Below are 12,247 nucleotides of genomic sequence, written 5' to 3'. Positions count from 1 at the left end.
TAGCAAAATACACATTGCTTTCAAGTGTGGAGCGTTCACCGTGAGAAACCTTATGCTGGGCCGTGAAGAAGTGTCACCGACCATAAAAAAGTTAAATTAGAAATCAATAATTAGAAAGCTATCTGGGGGGGGGGGGCACCTGTGTGGCACAGTCGGTTGAGGGTCCGACTTCGGCTCAGGTCGTGATCTCGCGGTTCGCGAGTTCGAGTCCCACATCTGATGTGGGATCCGACCTCGCTGCTGTCAGCGCAGATCCTGCTTCGGATCTTCTGTCCCCCTCTCTCTGCCCCTCCCCCGCTTGAGCGCTCTCAAAAAAATAAACTTAAAAGAAAGAAAGAAAGAAAGCTCTCTGGGAAATTCCCTAAATGTGGGGAGATTAACCAATTGCAGCGATAACTGGGCGCTTGTGCATGACTTAACGGGAGGCCTGTCCCTCCGAAAGTGTACAATTCCTCTTCCTCCTCTCTCTCCCCCAAGCACACATCAGTGTCTATTTGCATCGATCCCTTTTTGTGGGCTCATTTGCTCCGTCACCGTGAGAGACGGAAAGAGCTCTTGGTGGCGAGAAGGGCTAGAAGAAGAGAAGAGAAGCCGTAAGGGGGGACTATGGGGTCGATTCCTTTTCCAGACCGGTAGCTTCGGTGGTCAAGCAAATGAGAAACCATGTGCTGCTGGGCCCGCCCATGGAGGCTTTGAGAGACTGAACAAAAGCAGGCCTAGCGCAAAACCCAGGTGACAGAGTGCGGGCGGCACGGAACTGGGGAAGATACCCTTCTAATCCCGGAGGCGCTACAGAAGGCACAGTTAGCATGGACGTTGGTATTTCATTACGGACAGTAAGCAATCAGGTTTCTGTAAGGAGCTTTGCAAGCAGAAGATACGGACAAGTAGGACGCTGGAAGAGTAGGGGCAAGGAGGGCAGGGCTCCCAGAAGTAAATGGTATGGGGTGGGGCGCTGGAGAGCGATGTGGGGTCTTACTCTTGCACACTTAACTAAGAACCGTAGGTAACTTGCCGAGAGTAGCAGGTGGCATAGTCTCCTGTTCTGGAATAAATAACAAGATCCTCCAGGGGCCAGTTTTCAGGACACTTGATAGTCTAAAGGTTGCTTGAGGGCTTATGCAGAAAGAGAAACATAGCAACTCCTTTTGGCTTGTGTGTTGTCTGGGCTCCAATGGATTTTTGTACACAGAGAATTATCGTGCCTTGTAGCTTCTTTTTTTTTTTTTAAGTATTTATTTATTTTGAGAGAGAGAGAGGGAGAGAGAGAGGAAGCACGAAAACAGGGTAGGGGCGGGGGGGGGGGGCGGCGCAGAGAGAGAATCCCAAGCAGGCTCTGCACTGTCAGCACAGAGCCTGATGTGGGGCTCGATCTCATGAACTAACCGTGAGATCACGACCTGAGCTGAAATCAAGTGTTGGACCCTCAACTGACGGAGCCACCCAGGCGCCCCTGTGCCTTGCAGCTTCTCGATGAGGAAACATCCCTTACCGTCAGTTCTTAGCAGGTTAGATTTGGAAAGGAACACGCAAGGCCAATGACACATGCGGGAGGCTGGTATAGACCTGTAACAACGGCGTTCACAAGACTTAACACCACATAGTAAGGGCAACAGAAAGAGCTTTTCATAAGTTAAGGGCTACAAGACAATGGAGGAAAGCATGCACTTGACAAAGACATAGTGATGGATGATAAAGACAGACCAGAGCTCCCCCCGCTCTCACTTTCTGTCAAGGAGAAATTTTCATACTGAAAGTCTAGCCCAGTGCTTTCCTTTCCTTTTTTTTTTTTAATGGTTATTTATTTCTGAGGGAGAGAGAGAGAGAGAGAGAGAGAGAAACAGATTATGAGTGGGGAGGGGCAGAGAGAGAGGGAGACAGAATCCGAAGCGGGCTCCAGGCTCTGAGCTGTCAGCACAGAGCCCGATGCGGGGCTCGAACCCACAGACCATGAGATCATGACCTGAGCCAAAGGCGGACGCTTAACCAACCGAGCCACCCAGGCGCCCCTGGAGATTCTTTAAAAAAAAATAAAAAATAAAAGGACTGCTCCATGAATTTGCGTGTCAGCCTTGCACTGGGCCATGCTAATCTTCTCTGCATCGATCCCAACTTCAGCGTCTTGCCAACGCGGTCACTTAAAATGGAAATTCTGATTTGGTCGGTCTGGGTGGGGCCCAGGAACGTGCATTTCTAACAAGATCCCAGGCGATGCTGCGGCGCTAAGGAAAGAAAAGCCCAGGGTGGAGAAAGCGGTTCAAGTGGTCTTGCAGAGTATTTCATTGTTGTAACCAGGTTCAAGTCTCTGGTCTGGACAAATTGCCTCTCTCAGAGCCCTGGGAGTGCCTGCAGATGAGACCTTGAGACCACTCTTGGGGATACTTTTGTTTTCATCAGTGTGGAGAGTAGGAGAGGTGCCGGAAGCCTGAAGACAGGCAAATGTGATCGTGGGTTTTCAAAACCGGAAAGAAGCGGCCGTGGACAGATCAGTAAGCTTGACGTTGATTCCAGGAGACAATCTAAAATGGATTATGTTTGAAGCATGGTTTCTGTTCACTGGACCCAGTACGAGTTCTCTGAGAACAAACCCTGTCAGACTAGTTTCGTTACCTTTGATCGGTTTCCTAGAATGCTAGGTCTGGGCAGCGGCAAGTGGGGAGCAAGTGAAATCTGGCAAAATGTTAGCTGAGGACTTTCAAGATGTTATTTGTGGGAATCGGAGCGACACAATAGCGACTGGTCTCGAAGACGAGGAGGGGGGATTAGTAACTGGTTAATCCAGTCTGCCCAGGGGGCCCTGATTAATGATTAATAGTTCCCAAAGGATAGTCTCCAGGCCTATTATAAGGCTTCATCCTCGGCCTGGTCGGTTTCAGCAATATTATCGCTGGCTCAGATCAGTGGTTCTCAAATATGAGGGTACATCAAGCTCTCTTGGGGACAAGGGATGCTGGTTAAAATATAGGTGCCAAGTCTCCAATCCTGGGCTCGGATTCAGCAGGTCTGAATGCATTTTTTTATTAAGCATCTCAAGGTGACTCTGAGGAAGATGTTCTGGGGAGCTTGATTTGGAAAAAAAAAAAACCCCGATGAATGAGAACAAACCTACGCAGCACAAAAACGCTTTTACACATGTGTATTTGGGGTTTCCCAGCTGGGTAAGGGATAGTAAAGCCGAGGCTCGTATTTCCTTAGCGAGCCCTCCTTAAGCCCTCAGGCCCATTTTCTTGATTCTGAATGAGACTGACAGTGGGGAAGTATTTTCCACCTTTGGCCTATATTGTTTGAATTAATTATTTTATCTTTTCTTATTTTTTAAAGTTTATTTGTTTGTTTTGACAGGCAGAGAGCGTGTGAGCGAGGGAGGGGCAGAGAGAGAGAGGGAGAGAGAGAGAATTCCAAATAGGCTCAGTGCTGTCAGCACAGAGCCTGACGTGGGGCTCAAACTCACAAAGCGGGAGATCATGACCTGAGCCGACATCAAGAGTCAGACGCTTAACCTACTGAGCCACCTGGGCACCCCAGAATTCATTATTTATTTATTTATTTATTATTTTGGGGATATATATATATTTTAAAATTTATTTATTTAAATTGAGAGAGAGAGAGAGAGAGCACGTGCGTGCACAGGGGAGAAGCAGAGAGAGAACGGGAGAGAGAGAATCCCAAGCAGGTCCACACTGTCAGCATGGAGCCCAATGTGGGGCTCGAACTCATGAATTGTGAGATCATGATTCAAGCCGAAGTTGGACGCTTAACCAGTTGAACCACCCAGGCGCCCCCAGAATTAATTATTAAAATTTTTTTTAATGTTTTTATTTATTTTTGAGAGAGAGAGAGAGAGGCAGAGCATGAGTGGGGGAGGGCAGAGAGAGGAGTCACAGAATCCAAAGCAGGCTCCAGGCTCCGAGGTGTCCCCACAGAGCCCGACCCAGCCCAACCATTAGATCATGACCTGAGCTGAAGTCAGATGCTCAACTGATTGAGCCACTCAGGCATGCCAAATGTTTATTTATTTTTGAGAGAGTGCCAGTTGGGTAGGGGCAGAGAGAGACGGAGACAGAGGATCCAAAGCGAGCTCTGCGCTGAGAGAAGCAAGCCGATGTGGGGCTTGAACTCACGAACCGCGAGATCATGACCTGAGCCAAAGTAGGACGCTCAACCGACTGAGCCACCCAGGTGCCCCCCAAATTACCTCCTTTTATAAGAATACCAATCATATTTCATTATTACCCACCCTAATGACCTCATCTTAACCTAATTACATCTGCAAAGACCCTATTTCCAAATAAGGGCACATTTACAGGTAATAGGGAATGAGGACATCAACACACAGTTTTGTGTTTCAGGGATACAATTCAGCCTATAAGAGTTGCCAACACTGAGATGGCAGAAATGTTAGAGTTCTCTGACAATTTTCTTTTTTTGAGAGAGAGAGAGAGAAAAAGAATGAGAGCAGAAACGGGGGAGGGGCAGAGGGAGAGAGAGAGAATCTCAAGCAGGCTTCATACCCAGCACCGAGCCTGACTTGGGCTTGATCTCATGACCGTGAGATCATGACCTGAGCCGAGATCAAGAGTCAGATGTTTAACCAACGGAGCTACACAGGCACCCCTCTCTGACAAATATTTTAAAGCTGCTGTGATAAAAATGCTTCAACAGCAGTTACGAACACACTTGAAACAAATGAAATAGAACATATAGGATAGAAACAAATGAGAATTGGAGAATATAAAGAAGTACAAAATGGGCATGTTAAGATTGAAAACGACAATCATTGAGATATAAAACTTAGTGGATGAGCTCAACATCAGAATGGAGGTGACAGAGGAAGGAATCAATAAACTAGAAGATGATACAATAAAAACGACCCAATCGGAGCAAAATAGATTTAAAAAAATGAACAGAGACTCAGGGACCTAAGGGATTATAACAAAAGATCTAACATTGTGTTGTTGGAGTCTCCGAAGGAGAGGAGAAAGAGGGTAGAGCTTAAAAAGTACTCAAAGAGGGGCGCCTAGCTGTCTCAGGAGCATGTGACTCATGATCTTGGGATCGTGAGTTCAAGCCCTATGTTGGGCGTAGAGATGACTTAAGACAAAAAAGTACTCAAAGAAATAATGACCAAAATTTCCCCAAATATGGCAAGATACATAAAGCCACAGATCCATGAAGCTAAGCAAATCTCAAACAGGATATACTCAAAGAAATCCATACCAAAGCACATCATAATTAAACTTCTGAAAACTAGAGACAAAGAAAAAAATCTTGAAAGCAGCCAGAAAAAAAAATGGTATCTTGAGAGAAATAACAATTTGAATGATGGCAGATTTCACATCAGAAGTCATGAAAGCCAGAAGGAGTTGGCACAACAATTTTTTAAATGATGAAAAGAAGGAATTGTCCACCTAGAATCCTATATCTAGTGAGAACATCCTTCAGGAATGAAAGGAAAATCAAGACTTTCTCAGATGAGGAAAAACTAAGAGAATTTGTCGCCATCAGACCAACCATAAAGATCAGCTAATGGAATTGCTCTAAACAGAAAGGATATGACAAAAGAAGAAATCTTGAATCATCAAGAAGGAAGAAAGAAGAACACAGTGAACAAAAATATGGGTAAATAAAATAATCTTTGTCTCTCCTTTTGAGTTTTCTAAATTATGTTTCATGGTTGAAGCCATGATTAGAACACTTTCTGAGGTGGTTCTAAATGTGTGGAGAAAAAAGAATACATAAAAACAAGAATTTTTTTTTTTTTAATGTTTATTCGTTTTTGAGACAGAGGGAGACAGAGCGCGAGTGGGGGATGGGCAGAGAGAGAGCGAGACACAGAATCCGCAACAGGCTCCAGATTCTGAGCTGTCAGCACAGAGCCCGACGTGGGCTCCAACCCACGAACCGTGAGATCATGACCTGAACCGAAGTCGGCCGCTCAACCGACTGAGCCACCCAGGCGCCCCAAGTGTAACACTCTAAATACAACAATTAAGAGACAGATTGGCAGAGTGGATTAAGAAACAGAACCAACTAGGGGCACCTGGCTGGCTCAGCTGGTGGAGCATGTGACTCTTGGTCTCAGGGTTGTGGGTTCAAACCGCACGTTGGGTGTAGCAATTACTAAAAAAACAAAAACAAAAACAAGAAAACTTAAAAAAAAAAAGTTATTGGGGCACCTGGGTGGCTCAGTCGGTTAAGCATCTGCCTCTTGGTTTTGGCTCAAGTCGTGATCTCATGGCTCATGAGTTCAAGGCCCGCGTTGGGCTCTGAGCTGACAGCTCGGAGCCTGGAGCCTGCTTTGGATTCTGTATCTCCCTCTCTCTCTGCCCCTCCCCTGCTTGTGCTCTCTTTCTCTGTCAAAAAATAAATTAAAATAAACTTAAAAAAAAAAAAGAAAGTTACTAAAAAAAACCCAGGGCCAACTACATACTGTCTATAAGGAGCTCATTTCAAATAAAATGATAAAAAAAAAAAAAACCAGGGTGAAAATAAAAGGATATAGAGAGATCTATTATGCAAACATTAACCAAAAGAAAGCAGAAGTGCTTCTATTAATATCACATAAAATAGACTTCAGAGTAAAGAAAATGACCAGTGACAGAGAGGGATATTCTATGATGACAAAAACGTCAAAATTCACCAAAAAGACATAGCAATTCTGAATCTATATACAGAAAACAAAAAACTACAAAATGTGTGAAACAAAAGCTAGAGACAGATAAATGCCACGACTGTAGCTGGAGACTTTTTCTCAACAACTCACAGAAAAACCAGACAGAAAATAAGCAAGGATGTAGAACTCAACAACATCAACCGATAACATGTAATAGACATTTCTAGAACACTCCGCCTAACAACAGCCGAATACGCATTCTTTTCAAGTGCCCACAAAACATCCACGAAGGTAGAGCATATTCTGGACCACAAAACAAATCCAGAAAAATTTAAAATAATTGTGTTCTCTGATCCCAATGCAATCAGAGTAGAAATCCATAAACAAGAAGGTAACAGGAAAAATCTCCAGCAGTTGGAAATTAAAAACATACTTCTAGGGGCACCTGGGGGGCTCAGTCGGTTGGGCGTCCGACTTTGGCTGGGGTCATGACCTCACGGTTTGTGGGTTTGAGCCCCGCGTCCAGCTCTGTGCTGAAGGTTCGAAGCCTGGAGCCTGCTTCAGATTCTGTGTCTCATTCTCTCTCTGCCCTTCCCCCACTTGTGCTCCGTCTCTCCCTGTCTCCCAAAAATAAATACATGGAAAAAAAAATTTTTTTAACCCATACTTGTAAATAATCCACCAGTCAAAGAGAAAGTCTCAAGGGAAATAAAAAGAATACATTAAATTGAGAATGAAAATTCAACATGTCAAAATCTGAGATGTGCTGCTAAAGCAGTATCAGGAGGAAAATTTATAGTACTCGATGCACACATTAGAAAAGAGGAAAAGTGTCAAATCAATAATCACAGCTTCCACCTCAAGAACCTAGAAAAACAAGAGCAAAATAAACCCAAAGTAAGCAGAAGAAGGAAGAAAACGATAATGACAAAGACAGAAATCAAAGAAATCAGAAACAGAAAAACAATAGAGCAAAACAATGAAACAAAGAATTGGTTCCTGGAAAAGATCAATGACCAAACCTCTACTACCACTGACAAAGAAAACAGAGAGAGAAGGCACACATTAGCACCAGCCAGACTCAAACAGGGGCTAGTGCCATAGACCCTGTAGACATCAAAAGGATAATAAAAGAATACAGTGAAAATTTCCACACACGTAATTTTGACAACTGAGACGGAATGGACCAACTCCTTGAAAAACACGAGCTGCCGCAACTTGCCAAATATGAAATAGATTATTTGAATCATCTTCGGACTTCAAGAAATTAACTTTATAACTTAAAAATTCTCGAAAAAGAAATCTCCACGCCCAGATAGCTGTACTGGAGAATGATACAAAACACGTAAAAAAGGATTTATACCAATTCTACCAAACTCTTCCAGAAAATACAAGAGGAGGAAATACAGTTGACCCTTAAACAACACTGGAGTTAGGGGTGCTGACCCACACAGCTGAAACTCCATGTATAACTTTAAACTCCCCTCCAAACTTAACTGCTAATAGCCTACTGTTGACCAGAAGCCTTACCGATAACATCAATAGTCGATTAACACATATTTTGTATGTTGTATGTATTATACAATATATTCTTACAATAAAGTAAGCTAGAGGAAGGAAAATGTTATTAAGAAAATCTTTTTATAATGTTTATTTATTTTTGAAGGGGTGGGAGAGAGAGAGAGAGGACAGAGAGAGAGGGAGACACAGGATCCGAAGCAGGCTCCAGGCTCCGAGCTGTCAGCACAGAGCCCGACGCGGGGCTCGAACTCACGGACCGCGAGATCATGACCTGAGCCAAAGTCGGATGCTTAACCGACTGAGCCACCCAGGTGCCCCATTATTAAGAAAATCTTAAGGAAGAGAAAATACATTTACAGTACTGTACTGTAAAATATCCACATGTAAGTGGACCCACGCAGTTCAAACCCATGTTGTTCAAGGATTTTCTGTACTTCCCAATTCACTTTATGAACTGTTATTAACCTGATATCAAAACCAGACAGACATCACACAATAAAGAAAACTATATACCAATAACCCTCATGGATACAGTGGCAAAAATCCTTAACAAGATATTAGCAAATAGGGAGCGCCTGGCTGGCTCAGTCGGAAGGGCATATGACTCTTGATCTTGGGGTCACGAGTTTGCACCCCAAGTTGGGTGCAGAGATAACTTAAATCAATTAATTAAAAATAAAAAGACTGGGGCGCCTGGGTGGCTCAGGCGGTTAAGCGTCCAACTCTTGATTTCGGCTCAGGTCTCAATCTTGTGGTTCGTGGGTTCGAGCCCCGCATTGAAGCCTGCTTGGAGTTTTCTCTCTCTCCCTCTCTCTCTGCCCCTCCCCCACTTGCATGCATTCCCCCCCCTTCTCTCTCAAAATAAATAAATAAAACTTAAAAAAAAATAAAAATAAAAAGGCTCTCTGGCAAAACTCTTGGCTCCTGTCTGGCTTATTGATTCCTGGAAGACGGAGTGATGCAGATGTGAATTCATAACATATTTTCTATATGGTCCTTGTGGTTCTTAACATGGGTTTCTCTGTGTTAATGCAACGTAACGTTATACTCCTATTAGACGTATGTTACTTGGGGGCAAGTTGAGTCAGTACATCAGTACTCTGTCTAACCGGGAGGCAGTGACAATACTTTACAATTGAATAATCTGTTGGCGCTTCTAAAAGGTTTTCACGTATGACACAAGTGTCAACATAAATTGAAAATATGAGGGCAGGGATCATAGGAGGTCTCCAGAGGAGGCTGTCAAAGCGCCACTGAGCGAAGAGGAGAGGAAGAGAGACAATTGCCAGGGAAAGGTAATGAGCCCTCCTCCCCCCTAGAGAAATTGGTGAAGGCCTGCAACCTTTAAGTCTTAGCTGGCAAGACACCGCCATCTTTGGGGGCCATTATTCTGTCTACCATGACTTCCCGTCTCCCTACTCTGTAGGGACCATTTCTCTCAGTCGTCCACAGACATCTTTCCCTGTGGCATCTCCCATAGGTTTTCTGTTAATATTCACTGTTCATAGAAGAAACTTGTGGCATTTGGCTTTGTTGTTTTCCTATTTTGTTTTTGGTCAGATGCGCCTCAGGATGAAAGGGACTGTCTCTGTCTTCACTGGTGGAGTTCTCTAGCTCTGAATGGAAACCCAGGAGGGCTGCTTTCAGTCTGGAGATCTCTGGGTCTAATTCACAGGGAATTTAAGAAGCCGGTGGGAGTTTTGAAGTGGCCCGTCACTGGGAGCGCACACAAGTCAACCGGGCCCTTGGTCTCCACCACCCCTGGCTTGCCCCTCCACAACCCGCCCCCCACCCCCAATCTCAGCAAATAGCAAATCCAATTTTCCAGTTTCTCATGCAAAAACTCTCCTCTCGGGGCGCCTGGGTGGCTCATTTGGTGGAGCGTTGGACTTCGGCTCAGGTCATGATCTCACAGTTCCTGAGTTCGAACCCCAGATCGGGCTCTCTACTGTCAACACAGAGCCCTTTTCCAATCTTGTCTCCCCCCTTTTTGTTTTCTCCTCCGCCGCCTGCGCTCTTTCTCTCAAAAAAAAATCAACATATAAAAAACAAAAATCTCACGTTTCCTCTCACATCCAACATTTAAAACATCAGCGATCCCTGTTGATTATCTGCTACGTATGTTCAGAACTTGACCACTTCTTACACCTCTACTGCTGACACCCTGGTCTGAGCCACTGTCACCTTTCTCCCTAGTCATGGCATTAGTTTCCTATGTGGTCTTCCTCCTCCTGTCCTGCCTCCCTCCGGTTTCTTTTCTTTTCTTTATTAAGTCATCTCTAGGCCCAGCGTGTCGCCCCGCCCCCCTCCAGTTTATTTTCAACACAGCAGCCACAGTGGCCTTCTCGCAATGGACTCCAGATCATGTCTCTCCTCTTATAATTCTCCAATGGCTCTCAATCTTGTTCTGAGGATAAGGTAAAGTCATGGCCCACAAGCGCCTGGGTGCCCCAGTAGGTTAAGCGTCGGACTCTCGATTTCAGCTCACGTCATGATCTTAGGGTTTGTGAGTTTCCAGCCTCCCCATTGGGCTCTGCCCTGGCAGAGCAGAGCCTGCTTGGGGTTCTCTCTCCCTCTCTCTCTCCCCCTCTCCTGCTTTGCACGCTCTCTCTCAAATTAAACACTAAAAAAAAAAAATTTTTTTTAATGCTTCCTTCTCAGTGAGTCTTTCTGGCCATCCTTTCAAAATACAATGCCTCCTCCAACACCTCGCCTCCCTTTCCTGCTTAATTTCCTCCCTGGCTCTATTTGTCATCTCACATTATATATATATATATATATATATATATATATATATATATATGGTGCAGTTTGTTAACTGCCTGCCTTACCCCTCCAATATAAATTCCCAAGGGCAAAGATTTTTCTCTGTTTTATTCATTGATGAACCCCCCAGTGCTATAAACAGTGCCTGTCACATAGTAAATGCCAATAAACATTTGTTGGATGGATGAATAAACGAACTTTACATGTTCCTCCCCACCCAGTCCCACGCTAACTATTCCCTCACCCAATTTCAGCATCACAAACTTGCACCCTTCCCCTGAGACCTGAGTTCACTTTGCGTCTTAAAAATGATGTCCCAGGGACACCTGGGTGGCTGAGTCGGTTAAGCCTCCGACTTCGACTCGGGTCATGATCTCACAGCTCAGCTGGGGGGTTCGAGCCCCGCATGGGGTTCTGTGGTGACAGTTCAGAGCCTCAGCCTGTTTCGGATTCTGTCTCCCCCTCTCTCTGCCCCTCCCTCACTCGTGCACTCTCTCTCTCTCTCTCTCTAAAGTAAACATTAAAAAAATTTTAAAACACGATGTCCCAAGGTTCGAGGCTGACCACGCCCACTCTGCCAAAAGGTCCCTGCGGGGACACCGGCCCGGCCCTGGCAGTGCGGGAGGACGGGGTTCCAGCCCACCACGAGGTCTAGAGATCAGGGAAGGCTTCTCGGAGGAGGTGACAACCGAGTGGAGGCTGAGGGGCCAGTGGAGTCAGAGTGAAGAAGTGCTATTCCGACAGACCACCATCGGTGCCAAAGTTTGGACCGCCCAGAGAAGTCAAAGCTCAGAGGGGACTGTTGGGAGCTTGAGGGAGGAGGCACTGGCGGCTGGTGGGAGCCATCGCTGCTGGGATCCTGGGTGACCGGGACTCCGGGGGCAGGGTGGGTGCACGTGCGATCCAAGCCGCTGCGAACATTGAGCTCACCCACGAAGCCCGTAGAGAGGGGCCCGGCCAGGGTGGCCTTGCCCCTTGTGACCGTGGCTGCATTGTCCCAGATGGTGCAGCCGCTGACCCTGGAGCTGCTGGAGGAAACCGGGCAGGCCACGGAGGTGGGGTGAAGTAGGATGCTTAGAGCTTGGAACAAGGGGGAAATAAACCTAAGAAATACAAAAACACCTGGGGGGGCAAAAAAAAGATGTCCCCAAAGATTAGCCCCAACCCCACGGAGGGAGTTTCAGGTATTCTAACCAGAAAGGTGTTATTCTTGGAGAGTGAGAAGGTTATCTGCGATCACAGCATTCTTGGGAAGCCCGCAAGTATTTATTTTTTTATGCCTGGAGCGATCCCCGGCACAAAGATAAGGTCACGCCACGTAGACTGCTCTGCCCTTCGCAATCCCTG

The 12,247-nt window shown here is 45.6% G+C and overlaps 1 non-coding gene and 1 pseudogene across 1 annotated transcript; one reads left to right on the top strand and one right to left on the bottom strand.

The window, feature by feature from the left end:
* The window catches only part of LOC115506868, a 42,575-nt pseudogene extending 30,611 nt beyond the window's left edge, over positions 1 to 11,964 (top strand).
* On the bottom strand, positions 2,036 to 2,139 carry LOC115507955. Its single transcript, XR_003966868.1, has one exon. It is a non-coding gene; the product is annotated as a U6 spliceosomal RNA (small nuclear RNA).
* Positions 11,965 to 12,247: the final 283 nt, after the last annotated feature.

The sequence above is a fragment of the Lynx canadensis genome, chromosome X (assembly GCF_007474595.2).
Source record: "Lynx canadensis isolate LIC74 chromosome X, mLynCan4.pri.v2, whole genome shotgun sequence".
Taxonomy (NCBI): domain Eukaryota; kingdom Metazoa; phylum Chordata; class Mammalia; order Carnivora; family Felidae; genus Lynx; species Lynx canadensis.
Note: the sequence above shows the minus strand (reverse complement) of the source record. Positions and strands in the feature narration are given on the sequence as shown.